The sequence below is a fragment of the Peromyscus eremicus genome, chromosome 9 (assembly GCF_949786415.1).
Source record: "Peromyscus eremicus chromosome 9, PerEre_H2_v1, whole genome shotgun sequence".
NCBI classification, from domain to species: domain Eukaryota; kingdom Metazoa; phylum Chordata; class Mammalia; order Rodentia; family Cricetidae; genus Peromyscus; species Peromyscus eremicus.
The window spans coordinates 88,842,251-88,857,451 of record NC_081425.1 but is presented as its reverse complement, the minus strand read 5'-3'; the positions used below and the strand labels follow the sequence as shown (position 1 = coordinate 88,857,451).

The 15,201-nt window shown below is 42.5% G+C and overlaps 1 protein-coding gene and 1 long non-coding RNA gene across 3 annotated transcripts in view; one reads left to right on the top strand and one right to left on the bottom strand.

Moving 5' to 3' along the window:
- Positions 1-15,201, bottom strand: part of LOC131919654 (disks large homolog 5-like) — a 406,205-nt gene that overhangs the window by 204,686 nt on the left and 186,318 nt on the right. The window lies entirely within an intron of this gene.
- LOC131919672 (uncharacterized) lies at positions 13,337-14,839 on the top strand. Its single transcript, XR_009381354.1, has 2 exons — positions 13,337-13,493; positions 14,261-14,839. It is a non-coding gene; the product is annotated as an uncharacterized LOC131919672 (long non-coding RNA).

Genomic DNA, 15,201 nt, shown 5'->3' with positions numbered 1-15,201 from the left:
GGCTTTATAAACTCCACAAGGGATTCCAAAGTTCCACCAAAGTGAGAACAGTAGCCAAGACGTGAGCTTCTCAAAGTGAAGCTCCCTGGCGTCATCACTGGCATTCCCTGGAAAATGAGTAAATGGCAAATCCTCAGGCCCTGCCACAGATTCTAGACTCCCAGGAGCACACACACACACACACACACACACACACACACACACACACACACCTTCATGCCCTCTAAAACATACACATTAACACACAAACACATACACACATGCAAGCATGCCTACACATACAAATGCACGCTGTTGCGCGCGCGCACACACACACACACACCTAATATACTCACAATGCACATGTGATACAGAGAGTTTGCACTGTCTCAGAGTATAAGGAGGAGCCAAAAAAAGCTTCAGGCTATTACTTCCCACACACACAAACACACCACATACAGTTAGGTTGCCCATGAAATGCAGGTAGATGGAACTGCTTCAAAGTATAAGGAGGAGGACAAGGGAGAACCACTGATAAACATCAGGCCTTCCAGCCACAAACTGAGATAGATGAATGGGACCAGGCCCCTCCAGCTGCTACCAGAGGCCTTCACCACACAATCATCTGCTGGTCAATTACAAAGCCTCACCACAAACTCACAGAACCTAGCATCTTCCACAAGCCAACAACTGTCAAGGCCTCTTGAAATGCATGTTGAGAGCTCACACACTAATGTCCCAATCCCCAGACTGTAATTCAGGCTACAGGCTCTGCTTTTCATTTGTATTAATCAAATAGCCTGTGTCTCCATCTCACACCTACCAGGTTCCAAATTCTGTGCACTTAGGAAAATTAGTTTAGGCACCAGGACACCCTGAAGGTTCAGCCTCCTGTTCCTCAGGAAAGCTTAGCCACACACTGTGGGGTCAAGATTGTCAGCAAAGAACTGCACATAATGACTACCTGTTCTGCAAATCCTTGTCTGTATAGCTGGCCAGGATTCCATGCAGTTCAATTCGCTCCTATGTTATACTCTGTAGGTGAAAGGTGAGTTTCTCCAACTTTGTCATCTGCTGCTCCTGCTATGTGGAGGTGGAGGTTTGGGTTGGTGCCTTCCCAGTGGTCCCTGCAGGAAGATAAAGCAAAGTGACTTGTACACTTGAATGGCATAGGGGCAGGAGAATCCATGATAGTCCCAAGAGGAAGTCCCAGGAAGAGAAAATGCTATGGACCCCAAAGAGTAGGGCAATTATACTCAAATTGGTACCCATGAGCCATATATCTGTCCTCAACCACAATGGATAGGCATGTGCCTCTCTCTCTAATGCAGTCCCCCAGCCCTGGAAGGCATAAGATAGCCCAGCCATGTAGATTTGGAGGACAGTGTCACCTAATATCTGATGTGGTGCAGGCAAGTCCTATTGTCCCTAGAGCTTAGCAGTACTAAGTCCTCATCACATGTATCCAGGACCAAAGTATCTGAATGTCTGAGACTTTGGTGCATGGCTAAGAGAGTTTCTCTTTCTTCTTATTGGCATTAGATTCCCATGGAAACTGATGGAATCCACTAGGATGAAGTGCAGCAACACCCTACCCAGAGAAGGACACCTAATTAGTTACCACTTTGCTCCTGCTATCCCTCCTTTCCACTCAGAATGAGATTAAGGATCCTCCAGAAAAAGCCACTGCAGGCTTGGCTCTCCTAAACTAACCATCAGAAATTGTTGACTCTCGCCCCGCTTTTAGAGCACTCAGAGAAGCAGGATAAGCCCATTGCTTCCCAGAAGTTCCCAGATGCTAAGCCCCAGTACTGGAAGGCCCAGCTCAAGCTCTACCTCCAATGGATAGCCCCTGCCCTACACATTTCCTCATCTCAGTTAAACTAGACATGCTAAAGGATGATCAGGAAGTGACTGACAGATGAGACTTTGCCCTAGCTGGTTCTGAAAGACTAGACTTGAGTCTCTCCCTCTGTGGATGTCAGTTCTCACATCTTTCTATAGGGAGATGGGTGTCGCAGAAGTTACCTGGCTTCCCCTGTCTCCCTGCACAGGGTGACCTAGGGGATAGCCTCCTAAGGCTTATTCACAGCTACAGAAGATGTACAAGCTTCAGAGCCCTCGGCCATGTCCTTTCCTGGACATAATCCTGGAGATAATTGCTACTCTCACAAGCACTCAAGTAGTATAGGGATGCCCAAATCACTTGCATGATGCTTCAGAGTCTCATGTTAATGGAGAAGCCATGCAGTGGCAGAACATAATCACCAGATTCACAAAGCCATCTTCACTGGCAGCCCAGGACAGCTGGAACCTGTAAGAAGGGGACAGTGTCAGTCCAGGTCCACTGAATCTAACAGCTCTCTAGGCTGAACTGGAGACCTGTGTCCCACCCACAGCTGGGAAGTCATAATCTTAGGGTGTCAGTGAAAGACAGCAGCACTTGGTGCCTCAGCTCTGCTAGTGTCTACGATGTAAAAAGACAAGCTCAGGCTTTGTCAGGGCACTCTCCTGTCCCTGTTATTGTGGGCACACACCCTAAGGATTCCAGTGGGGGTGATGTGCAATAATGATACTGAAACCTAAACATTCCTCTGTGTCTCCTTCCCCACTCAGAGTGAGAGAAGAGGGTCCCCAGCACAAAGGCTACAGTCTTGTCAGTTCCTGAGTATGTCATATTAACCATCATGAACTCTTGATCTGGGTCTGCTCATTAGGAACCCAGAGAAGCTAGATAAGCCTATTGCTTCTCAGAAGCTGCCAGTTCCTGATTGACCCTGGAAAGCTCAAGCCCATCACACCCAGAAAGCTCCCCAGACCCTTTCCTGAACTCACTGCATCTTCCCCAGGACCATTGATTTCTCCATTCTTTCCAGTGAGACCTAGGGTTCAGCTTCCTTCTGCCTTTCTCTGGTATCTCAACAAAGTCCATTCTCTCTCTCAAGTAGATGCCTAAGTCTTGACAACATGTCTATAGGAAAACTGTATAGACATTGAATGAATATCCTAAAGGCACTTGGTGTTGCTTCAACACTAAGGACATCACAGGGGATTCCAAGAGCTCTGCTCTCCAGGATACAATAGAATTTCCAGAGAAGGGACTCCTGATGTCACAAGGAACACCCTTTGCCTCCTAGCTAATAAATTCTCCCTGAACTGAACAGAAGCTGAGATTTCTTTTCCAGGAGTCTCTCCTGTGATACAGGTGAAACCATTCAGTACCTCCTCCTTCTAAAGCTGGGAATTTTTCTCTGCTTCCTTAGAATCTTTTCACTACTTTACCCATGGAGAGTTGAACACTCACTTTATAAGCACTGCTCAAGAATGGACCTTCTTCTCCTTAACAACCATACTCAATAATATGAGAAATAAAGTACGCCAAGGAATTAGATCAGGATGATGTGGAGGAGGAGGGTTGAGTTCTCTGAAGTGAGCAAGCACCTGAGGAATGCTAAGGTTAAGAGAAGACGGCCATGGAGAATTTGTAAGTAAGCTGAGATGGTTATGAGACCCAAACTCTTCTAGAATGTCCTCTCTATGTGCCTGGTGTATTATCAGGCCTCTAGAGTAACAGAAGTTATAAAAATGATTCTCTCTATTAAAAGGGGATTTGTTAGAATGGCTTACAGCCTGTGCTCTAGCTAATCCAACAATGGCTGGAAATGAATGGGAAGTCCAAGAATCTAGTAGTTTCTCAGTTCTTAGACTGAGTGTCTCAGCTGTCTCCGATATTATCCTGTAATCTTAAAGAAGTAGGCTCTAATATCAGTAAAGGAATGGATGTGCTAACAAGGAGAGAGCAAGCAGGGAAAGAGTAAAAGCTTCCTTTTTCCATGTACTTACATAGGCTTCCAGCAGAAGGAATGGTTCAGATTACATCTGGATTAAAGATCTGAATTAAAGGTGTGACTTCATTCCTCAAAGTTCCACAATAAAGCAGTTCAAATTAAGCATAAATAGAACACAGGTGTTCCCTCTATTTTCAGGTTATATTATTCCCAGATGTCATCATGTTGACATCTAAAAATAGACATCAAAGTCTTAATCCTATCTACAAACATTCTTGAGCAAATGGCTCCATCAGAGATTGAAAGGAAGGAGTAGCAATAATCACCAGGTACATGGGAATCAGCTGTAGATCTCATGGTCATGATGACTCTCGGTGGCTGTGTTATGGCCATGCATGGCTAAAATAGAATGAAATACCAGTCTGTGGTTTCTTGAGAAAGAGGGGAGCAGCTAGAAACCCAGTACTTTAAGAATCTGGTCTTTCTCTATAATTGAAGATTTGAAATTCAAATAATTATGTTTTGTTTGATAGTAACTCTGGTTTTAAAAAAAGTGTCTATAGGTAAAAAATGGGTGCTCTTTAAAGAAAAAGAAGAAAGGCCTAAAATAACAGCACATTGGACCTATCAGAAAGAGGAGGGTGTCTTGGGCCCTGTGAATTTTGACTTGAACTCCTCCAGACCATGTATTGCTTACTCCATACATCCTGTGATGGGAAAAAATACCTTCCTAAAACAGGAAGGACTGTGATAACTACTGTGTGGTCTTCGTTGTCATCAACAGCTAGATGCCTCCTATTGCTTTCAAAGCAAAAAGGGTCCATTTAGATTTGAAATTTCTCTAGGGTCATACAAGTGGTATTTCAGGCAACAGCACCAGAATACAAATCCTACTCCCGAGTTGACACCTCCATGATGAGCATGGGCACTGTAGTGTGTGTCACCAAGAATATTGACATTCGACAATGTGCCTGGTGCTGCTTCAGAAACTTGCAACATGTATAATTCTGAAAATGGGATGGAGCCTTCTCCCAAATCAAGCAGAATTCACTCCTAAATTTCTTTAGAATATAATCTCTGGCAGGCAGATGACTGACTCAGGCTTGTATTGGGACCTAGCCTCTGTAGTAAGGGGCAGGGCCTCTGATGGGAACTTTTCCACCACAACACTTCAAGGAAGGTCAAAGCTGCTGGCAGCCAACAGCTACTCCAAATGTCCCCGCTACAGTATCAAGCACCATGGCTAGGCATGTGTCTCCCTCCTAACACAGTCCCCTGACTCTGGAAGGCATAAGCTAGCCCAGCCATGTAGACTTGGAGGACAGTGTCAGCTCATGTCTGATGTGATGTAGGTAAGTCCTGTTGTGCCTAGAACTTAGCAGCACCAAGTTCTGATCATACTTCCCCAGGACCAAAGCATCTGAATGTTTGAGGTTGTGGTATATGGCCAAGGGAGTTTCCCTCCCTTCTTCTTTTTTTTGTTTTTTGTTTTTTTTTTTTTTAGATTTATTAATTTATTATGTATACAGTATTCTGCCTGCATGTGTCCCTGCAGGCCAGAAGAGGACACCAGATCTCATTACAAGTGGTTGCGAGCCACCATGTGGTTGCTGGGAATTGAAATCAGGACCTCTGGATGAGCAGTCGGTGCTCTTAAGCACTGAATCATGTCTCCAGCCCATAAGAAGACTCTCTCTCTCTCTCTCTCTCTCTCTCTCTCTCTCTCTCTCTCTCTCTCTCTCTCTCCTCTCTCTCTCTTTGTTTTTTTGAGGCAAGGATTCTCTGTGTAGCTTTGCACCTTTCCTGGAACTCACTTGGTAGCCCAGGCTGGCCTCGAACTCACAGAGATCCACCTGGCTCTGCCTCCAGAGTGCTGGGATTAAAGGTGTATGCCAACACCGCCCAGCATTTTCCCTCCCTTCTTATTGACATCAAATTCCCACGGAAACTGTAGGAATCCACTAGGATGAAGTGAAGCAACACCCTACCCAGAGAGGGACAGATCATTAGTCCATCAGTTCTTCCTGCCCCTCTTTACCAGTCTGAATGAAACGAAGGAGTTCCCAGAAAGGCAGCTGCAGCCTGAATAATTCATGGCTCTCCTAAACTCACCATCAGTGACTCTTGAATCTAGGTCTATTCTTAAGAAGCCCAGAGAAGCAGAATAGCCCCATTGTTTCCCAGAAGCTCCCAGATGCTGAGCCCCATACTGGAAGGCCCAGCTTAACTTCACCTCCTCCTCCATGAAGGTCCCAATCCCCTGCTCAGGTCTCATTGTGCCTTCCCCAAAACCATTTCTTTCTCCAGGCTCTACACTAAGACCAAAGGCAAGCTTCCTTCTGCCTTCCTCTGGTCACTCCATGTTCTCTATTCTCTCTCCCAAGCAGCCAGCTCAATCTTGCTAACATGTCTATGGGCACTGAACGAATACCCCACAGGCATGAGGTGTTGCCACAACACTGGTAACATCACAGAGAATATCAAGGTCTCTACAGGATAAGATAGAATTTCTAGAGAAAGGACTACTCGGGTCACCTCCACAGACCTCACCAACCTACTAACTAGCTCTTCTGCAATGCACAAAAAGCCATGTTGTCCTTCTCAGGAGCCTTTCCAGAAACATAAGGAAAGAACTTCAGTACATCATCTTTACAAAGCCAGGGATAATTCTCTCTCTGCTTCATTAGAACATTTTAACTACTTCAAGTATGGGAATTGGAAGTCTCTATTCCAAACACATCTGGTGAAATTGCTCATCACTTCTTCAATCTCTAATTAATAACATGAGAAATTAAGGTTGCTAGGGTATTAGGTCAGGATGGTGGAGAGGAAAGATCAGTCTCCAGATGTAAACAAGGACATTGTGGAAAATCCCCAAGGCTGTTACAATATGTGGGTTGGTGGGAGATTGTGGGTGTCCAGTCAGAACAAGGATAAGTCCCATAATCCATGAGGAAAATTACCCCAGTCATCAGCAGAATACATTCTAGCCCTCATGAAATACCAAAACCTTATCAACTTGTGACATGTCTGCCTGGAGATACTAAGAACCAGAGTTCCCCAGGGGAGACCTCAGACACAAGAGCAAACACTCACACAAGTAAGTGTAAGGCTCCATTCCTGCACTGGGGTTTGAGGAAAGGTGAATGGCTAGTGAGAGGCCACACACAGATGTGTGTGCAAAGGCATGTACAGAAAATCAAATGTGTCATAGTCATGGGGATAGTATGCAGTGTGTCACTGCTGTGGTGCTACCCCTAGAGCTACACAAAAGCCAAATGCATTGATTGGAGCCTCCTGTGACAATGTGCATGCCCTTAGGAAAGGTGACACAGTCAGCTTAAATTGCAACATCCATCATAACATGAGAGAGGCAGGCAAAGGGCACAGGAGGACAGGTTATTAGGGGTCCTTTACCATAGACCTTTCCCAGAGCCACACTTTGGAATTTACTGACAGTCCTGAAATGAAGAACTAGCACCCTGTTTGGTCTGGATTGACAATTGACCAGAAGTTAGACTGTGGCTTCAGAAGCATACTTGGTGGACCCCAGAACAAATGAGTGATGTGAGGCAAACTATGACTTTTCAGATGTTATATCACACTGACAAGTCATGCTAGACAAGGTGAGCTATCTCAGTAATACCCATTTCTTTAAGTCAAAGCACAGCACCTGCCCTACACACTACCTCATCTCAGTTAATCCTTACACACTGAAGGATACACAGAAAGTGACTGACAGATGAGTCTTTGCCAAGGCAGGCTCTGAAAGTCCAGACTTGACTCTCCCCTCTGTGGATGTCAGTTTCCCATCTCTCTATAGGAAGGTGGATGTCTTAGAAGTCAGCTGGTCTCCTCTGTCTCCCTGCACAAGGGGACCCAGTGGACAACCTCTTAAGGCTTACTCACACTGTAGAGGATGCACCTTGGCTGCAGAGCCCTCAGCCATGTGCTTTCAGATGCATGGAGATAATTGCTACTGTTATAATAACTTGGGTAGTGTAGGGAGGCCCAAGTCCTTGCTCTATGCTTCAGAGTCTCATGTTAATGGAAAAGCCATGCAGGGACAAAACATAGTCGTCAGATTCACAAAGCCATCCTCACTGACAGTTCAGGACACCCAGAGCTGGCAGGAAGGGGACAGTCTCAGTCCAGGTCCCCTGAATCTAACAGCTCTCAGGCTGAACTGGAGACCTGTGTGCCATCAATGGCTGGTAATTCAGAAACCTCAGGGGTCACTGGAAGACAGCAGCACTTGGGGGCTCCTGCCCTGCTAGTGGCTATGATGTCAAGAGTAAGAACCTCAGGGTTTTCCAGGGTACTCTTCTTTCCCTGTTATCACTGCCACATAACTAAAGGACTCCAGTGACTGTGAAACCCAGTCATGGTACAGAAATCTCATTAATTCCTCTGTGCCTCCATCCCAGAAGTTCCCAGTTCTTGAGCCCTCACTCTGGAAAGCTGAAGCCCACCACATTAAGAAAGCTCCCCAGCCCCTTCCCAAAACTCACTGCCTCTTCCCCAGGACCATTTTTTCCATGTTTTCCTGGGAGACCTAGGAGCAGCTTCCTTGTGCCTCACTCTTGTCTCTCCATGCAGTCCATTCCCTCTCCTAAACAGACCTCTGAGTCTGGACAACATGTCTAGAGGCCAAGCTTGTGGTCACTGAACTAAGCTCCTCAAGGCAGTCAGTGTTGCTACAACACTAGTGACATCACTGTGGATTCCAAGAGCTGTCCAGGATACAATAGAATGCCCAGCAAAGGGACTACTGATGTCATGGGGCAAAGCCTTTGCCTTATTATTAATTAGTTCTCCATGAACTAAGCAGAAGCTTGGTTTCCTTTCCAGGAGTCTCTCCTGTGACACCAGGGAAGTCATTCAGCACCCCTCCTTCCAAAGCTAGAGATTTCTCTCTGCTTCATAATAATTTTTTTTCAGTAATTCACCCATGGGGAGTTGAACACTCACTTTATAAACACTGCCTAAGATTGGCTCTTACCCTCCTCACATCCATACCCAGTAATATGAAAAAGCATGCCAAGGAATTCGGTCATTATCACTGAGGAGGAGGGTTGAGTTCTCTGAAATAAGCAAGCACCTGGGAAGGCTACGGTTAAGTGAAGGTTAAGGTTAAAGGAAGTTTAGGATTTTACTCCATCAAACTGGCTTTCAAGCATGCTTTTTTTGGCATTTTCTTGTTGCTAACTGATGGAGGATGGCTCAGCCCTCTGTGGATGTGCAGGTGAACCTGAACCTCAGAGGAAAGCTAGCTGAGCAGAGCAGTAAACAGCATTCTCTGTGGTTTCAAGCCCCTGCCTTGGGATCTTGTCTTGGCTTCCCTTGATGATGGACTGTAACCTGTGAGGAGAATAAACCCTTCTCTTTCCAGATTAGCGTTTTGAACTTTTATCACAAAAATAGAAAGCTAAGTAGAACACTTGCCATATTCTCAGGGCACGCTTTCATATCCATCCTTCTCCTTCCAGCTTGTGGCCTCTTTTTTAACAATTATAAACTTTCTGGACACTGTAGTCTATTGCAATATCTACTCTATCAATCACACCCACTGTTTACATATCTCTATTAAAGTGTTTTTTATCTCATATGTCATCTTTCTCTCCAATATGGCATGCTTCCCTGCTTTTCTCTTTTACAATTATCTCTGGATGTTCCTGCCTGTTCCAATTTAAAAAATTGTCGTTTGCCCAATAAAAAACATTTATGGTTACATTATGAAGTTCCACAGAAATGGGTGATATATTGTATTCACATTTTCTAATTCAATATCTATTGCATTAGTATTATTAATTTAGCAAAATTGACCTTTTACATTACCTACTTATCCACAAAACTTTAAAAACTTCCATTCATTTAAGTCTTTAGCGTCTTTCAGAACATCAGCTTTGAAGGTCTTGCATGTATTTAGGATTGCTCTTGGGCACTTCATAGCACTTTTTATTAATGCTTTTAAAGTGTGCTTATATAAAATGTCTTGTCATACACTTTTAAGCCTTTTGTGAGTGGAACAGTTTCCCTCATTTCTTTGTCAGTATGTTTGTGATTGGTATACAGGAAGGCCACTGACTTTTGTGTGTTCATTTTACAATCTTTCACTTTTATGAATCTATTTGTCAGGCTTATGGGAGTTCTGATAAATTTTTAGTTTTATGTGTTTATAATCATATCATCTGCAAATAAGGACATTTTAACTTCTCCTTTTTCCATTGTATCCCCTTTATCTCCTTCAATTGTCTTATTGCTCTTGCTAAGAGTTAAAGTTCTATATTGAATAGGAGTGGAAGGAGTGAACATTCTTTTCTTCTTCCTCCTTTTTGGAATTGCTCTGAGTTTTTCTCTATTTAGCATGATGTTGTTGTGGGCTTGTTGTACAATGACTTTATTATGTTGAATTATAGCCTCTGTATCCCTAGATTCTCCAGGACTTTTATCATTGATGAAAGTTGAATTTTAACAAAGGTCTTTTTTTCATATACAAAGATGGTCATGCTGTTTTTATCCTTTATTCATTTTATGTGGTGGAATAAATATGTTGATTTGTGTATGTTGAATTATCCTTGCATGTTTGAGGTGAAGACAAATTGACCGTGGTGGATGATTTTTTTAATGTGATCCTGAACTTGATATACAAGTATTTTATTGAGAATTTGTATGTATATGTTCATCAGGGTAATAGGCCTATAATTCTATCTATCTATCCATCTACTCTCTATCTATCTATCTATCTATCTATCTATCTATCTATCTATCTACCAATCTGTCATCCTCTCTCAATACCAGGGTATCCCTAGCTTAAAAAAAGAATTTGAATGAGTTCCTTCTTTTTCTATTTCATGGACTAGTTTGTGGAGTGTTAGTTTTGCTTTAAATATCTTGTTCAAATTTGACACTGAATTTGTCCTTCTCTGGAATTCTTTTGTTGGGAGATTTTTAATTATGGCTTCTATGCCATTAATTAGTATTTCATTATTTAAACCATTTATGTTATTTTGATATAATTTTGGTGAATTACAGACATCTAAAAATTCATCAGTTCTTTAAAAAGATTTTTCAGTTTTGTGGAGTGTAAATTTTTAAAGGGTTAAATTCCCTCCATGTCTCCTTTTTCCTCCTTTGTTTCATTATTTTCATCCTCCTCTTCCTTATGGTTAATTTGGCTAAAGGTGTGCCCATCTTGTTAACGTCTTCAAAGAACTGACTCTTTGTTTCACTGTATCTTCATATTTTTGTTTTTATTTCATTGATTTCAGTCATATTTAATGACATATCTGTATCACACCCTTTCCACAAGTTTCAAAGACCATCATGGAAGATGAGTTAGAAAGACTGTAGAAGCCAGAGGTCAGGGAGGATTAGAGCAAACAGTGTCTTCTGGCCATGACTCAGAACTGTTGTTGTCATTGTCCAGTATCAAGCCGGTCAACATTCAAGCATGGAGTGGGAAGGGTCCTTGAGCCCCTATTCCTAACTGATGAGCTTTGGACCAGTAATGGCTTCTGGCAAATTAGGTCAGTTTTCTTTAAGAGTCTGCCCCTAGGGTTATTAAAAATTAATGTAATGAAGAAGATATAAATTGGGCATCACAGATGTAGAGGCAGACTTGGGATGACAAAATGGGAGGAATTGGGTGGTGAATATTTTCAAAATGTATCCTATGCATTTCTCAAACAACAAGTAGAATTATATTAAAGTATATTCATTAAATTATTATTGCAAAAATGTATTATTATATAGGGATATTTTATTACATAACATTAATGGATTTTGATAACCTCAATGTGTCTGTCAATTCGTGGGTTCACCCACAGAGCATTATCTGTTCTGCCACTAATAGTGTTTTGTTTTAAATGGCAGCCTACAACATGGGAAAGGGTTTTGATTTCATCAACTATATATCCAATAGAAGGCTAATATATATATACAAATTATATATAGAACAAAAAACCTGTGTATCAAGAAAATAAATAACATAATTAAAAACTAGCTATAGATCTAAACAGAGAAGTTTCACTAGTGGAAATTCTAGAGTATAGAAAACACTTAAAAAGGTGCAGTAGCCTTAGTCTTTAGGGCAATGTAAATCAAACTATTTTGAGATTTCATGTTACGTGAGTCAGAATAGATAAGATTAATAAAACAAATGACAGCTAATGTTGGCAAGGATGGGGAGCAAGGGAAACACTCATCCATTGCTGGTGGGAATGCAAACTTGTGCGGCCACTATGGAAATAGGTGTGGCTGTTCCTTGGGAAGCTGGGAATTGATCAAGACCCAGTACACCACTTTTGGCATATACCCAGAGGATGCTTCACCTCCAACAGAAACACTTACTTGCTCAACCATGTTCATTGTTGCTCTATTTATAATAGCCAGAAATTGGAGACATTCTAGGTATTTGTCAACAGATGAATGTATAAAGAAAATGAGGTACATTTATACAATGGGATATTAAAAAAGAAGTTAAAAAAGAAAAAGGAAATCTTGAAATTTGCAGGTAAATGGATGGAGGTAGAAAAAGTCATCTTTAGTGAACTAACCCAGACCCAAAAAGACAAATATGGTATGTTTTCACTTACATATGGATGTTAGATTTTGAGTCAAAGATAATTAAGCTACAATCTGTATAACCACAGATTAGGTATAGAGTAAGGGTCTAGGGGGTGGGGAAATGTTCATAAAGGGGGAATAGAATAGATTGTTATGGATGGATGAGGAATCAAGTTTGGAACTGGATGGTCAAATGAGGAGGGAGAGAGAAGAAGGGGCAAATAAATATAGGGAGGGAGAGGTAAAATTAAGGGCGATTTGAGGGATCTTATGGAAACCTAATAGAGTAGAACCACTCTAAAATATATACATATATGAAAGGGATCTAGATGAAACAGCCCCCCACAAAAAAAAAACCCAAATAACCAAAAACAAAACAAACAGAAACCAAAGTGTGGGGAGACAAAGCCCCAACTGGATATCTCTTGTTACCAAATGAAACTTGCAATACTGGCAATGGGTTACATCTAGTCAAGTTGTAGGTGGAAGGTGTCCAATGGTGATCCCAAACAACCCAAGGTTTTGCAAGGCTATTGGTTGCTCTCCATTTACTGACAGGAAGGTGGGGTTCCTCAAGATGATAATGACACAACTCATTGAACATGGAGAAATCAAGCTGGTGTCTCCCTAGAGTCTTCATCATTTATGGACTAGATTTCATGGAACTGAAGAGTACTCTGTTCACTATTGAAGGAGAAAGGTAAACACCAACCCAGCTACAAAACCTCCATTTAGAATGGTGACTGCATCCAAGATATGCTGGTGCAGTAGTGGAACAAAGCTTGTGGGAGTAATCACCCAGTACCTGACTTGATTAAAGGCCCATTCCCTGACAGGGAAGGCATACACAGCACTGCTTGGCTGGCCAAGAACCTAAGACTAGATAGGCCAGGGTCTATGGGGAAAACCAAATACTACTGTTCTGCTTAAGGAACATAGCAATAAAATGATCCCTAACAACATCATGCTATACTCATAGACAATGCATTTCTCAGCCATCATAGGAGCAGCTTCCTACTGTAGCAGATGGGAACAAATACAGAGACCTTCAACTAGACAATATGCAGAGAGGAAGAGAACTTGAACACTCAACCCTAAACTGGACCTCTCCAATCAGACTCCTCCCCTCAGGACATAGGGAACCCTGTGGAAGAGGAGGTAAAAAGAGTGCCATAGAATATTGTGGATGGCAAGACCACGGTCCATCTACCGAGGGGAAGAACAGATATGGTGTGGAGCGAGACTAAACCTGAGAAAAGCTGCACTGCATTTGTTGCAAGCAGTGGAACTGGAGAATAAAATAGCAAATGTCCCAAATCTCTGAAATGGAATGCAGAGTAATATAATTAAAAGAGTGCCTCAGATGGAAAGATTCTAGGGTAAATGAGAAATAGAAAGCCTTAGGAATAGACAGTATTAGCTTTTGTGGACCATGACCATGTACCTACACTCGTATTAAGATCAGAGGACAATTTCTCAGAGGTTTGTTCTCTCCTTCAATCATGTGAGTCCTAGAGAAGTAACTCAGGTCTGTAGGCCTAGCAGAAATTACCTTTGCCCACTGATCCGAATCTCCAGCTGATCATGTCATCCATGGAATTCATAAGCTTTGTATCTGTATTGATGCTCGGTGTGTTTATGTTCTTTATTCATAAATAGTAGATTCTTTCTACCCTTGTTTGACAGCACCAGTTTGTTTTCCCACAGGATTACTTCCTCCACACATTAACTCTCTGATTCACTGTCAGTCTCAGAAGGCAGATCTGGTCCAGGGGAGCTTCACAAAATAAAGCACTCATCTGGAAGAAACCCTTCCTCAGGACAGTGAGATCAGCTGTGGTTAAAGAGCACCATCCACCATCCCTCTCCTTTCCTAGCCTTGTACAGACATGCTCCTCATGACTGGCATGTCACTTTTGCTACAGGCTCCATCCACTCTGGCTGGTGTGAAGCTTCCTCCCAACACTGCTTAGCTGGACCATCAAGAGGAAGTCCTATCCACACCTCCACCACCAGGAGGGTCTTCTCAATTCTGCATTTCATCAGATGGCCCTAATCTGCATTGTCATCCAGGACGAGGTGTTAGAGACCTGCTCCAACCCTGACAATAAGTGACACTGGAGCAGGATCTTGAACCCACCAACGCCTTGCATGGATGCCTGGTATCCTAAGACAATTAGCATGCCTACATCATGTGTTTGTCCCTACTGGTCTCCTGAAATTTCTCTTTGCTTGTGAGTGATTCAGTCAAACTAATATAGCACACATGGCTAGAAGGACAAAAGTCAAGTGCAGGGTCTGGAGAGATGGCTGCTGCATTTTGAGTAGTTTCTCTCCCAAAGGACCAACAGAGCAGCTAAAAAGCCACTGTAACTCCAGGTTCAGGTGGAATCTGATGCCATCTTCTGGCCTCTGGTGGAATTGCATGCATGTGGTGTGCAGCCCTGCTGCAGGCAAAATGTCCCTACCTATAAATAAAAGAAATAAATCTTTAAGAAATTGAACCCATTCGTAGTTAAGTCCAAAAAAGTCCCATCATATCTTGGAATTTGTTCTGTCTACAGTCTGGTTTTTCACTGATGCTATATTTTAAGGAAACCAGAGGCAGGTAGCCCTGGTTTTTCTATTTTTTTATTTTAAATGTTTTATTATTCTTTGTTGGTTTCACATGATGCATCCCAATCCAACTTTTCCCCTTATCCTTTCCATCACATCTGAGCTCTGTCCTAAGCAAAATAAAATTTAAAGGAAAACTGAAAACCCAAATTTACAAACAAACAAAAGTCTTGGCAAGGAAGTTTTAGTGTGGCCCAGTGAGTCACACATTATACCCTTTAGTCTATACATCTTTTCTTGTAAGTGTTTC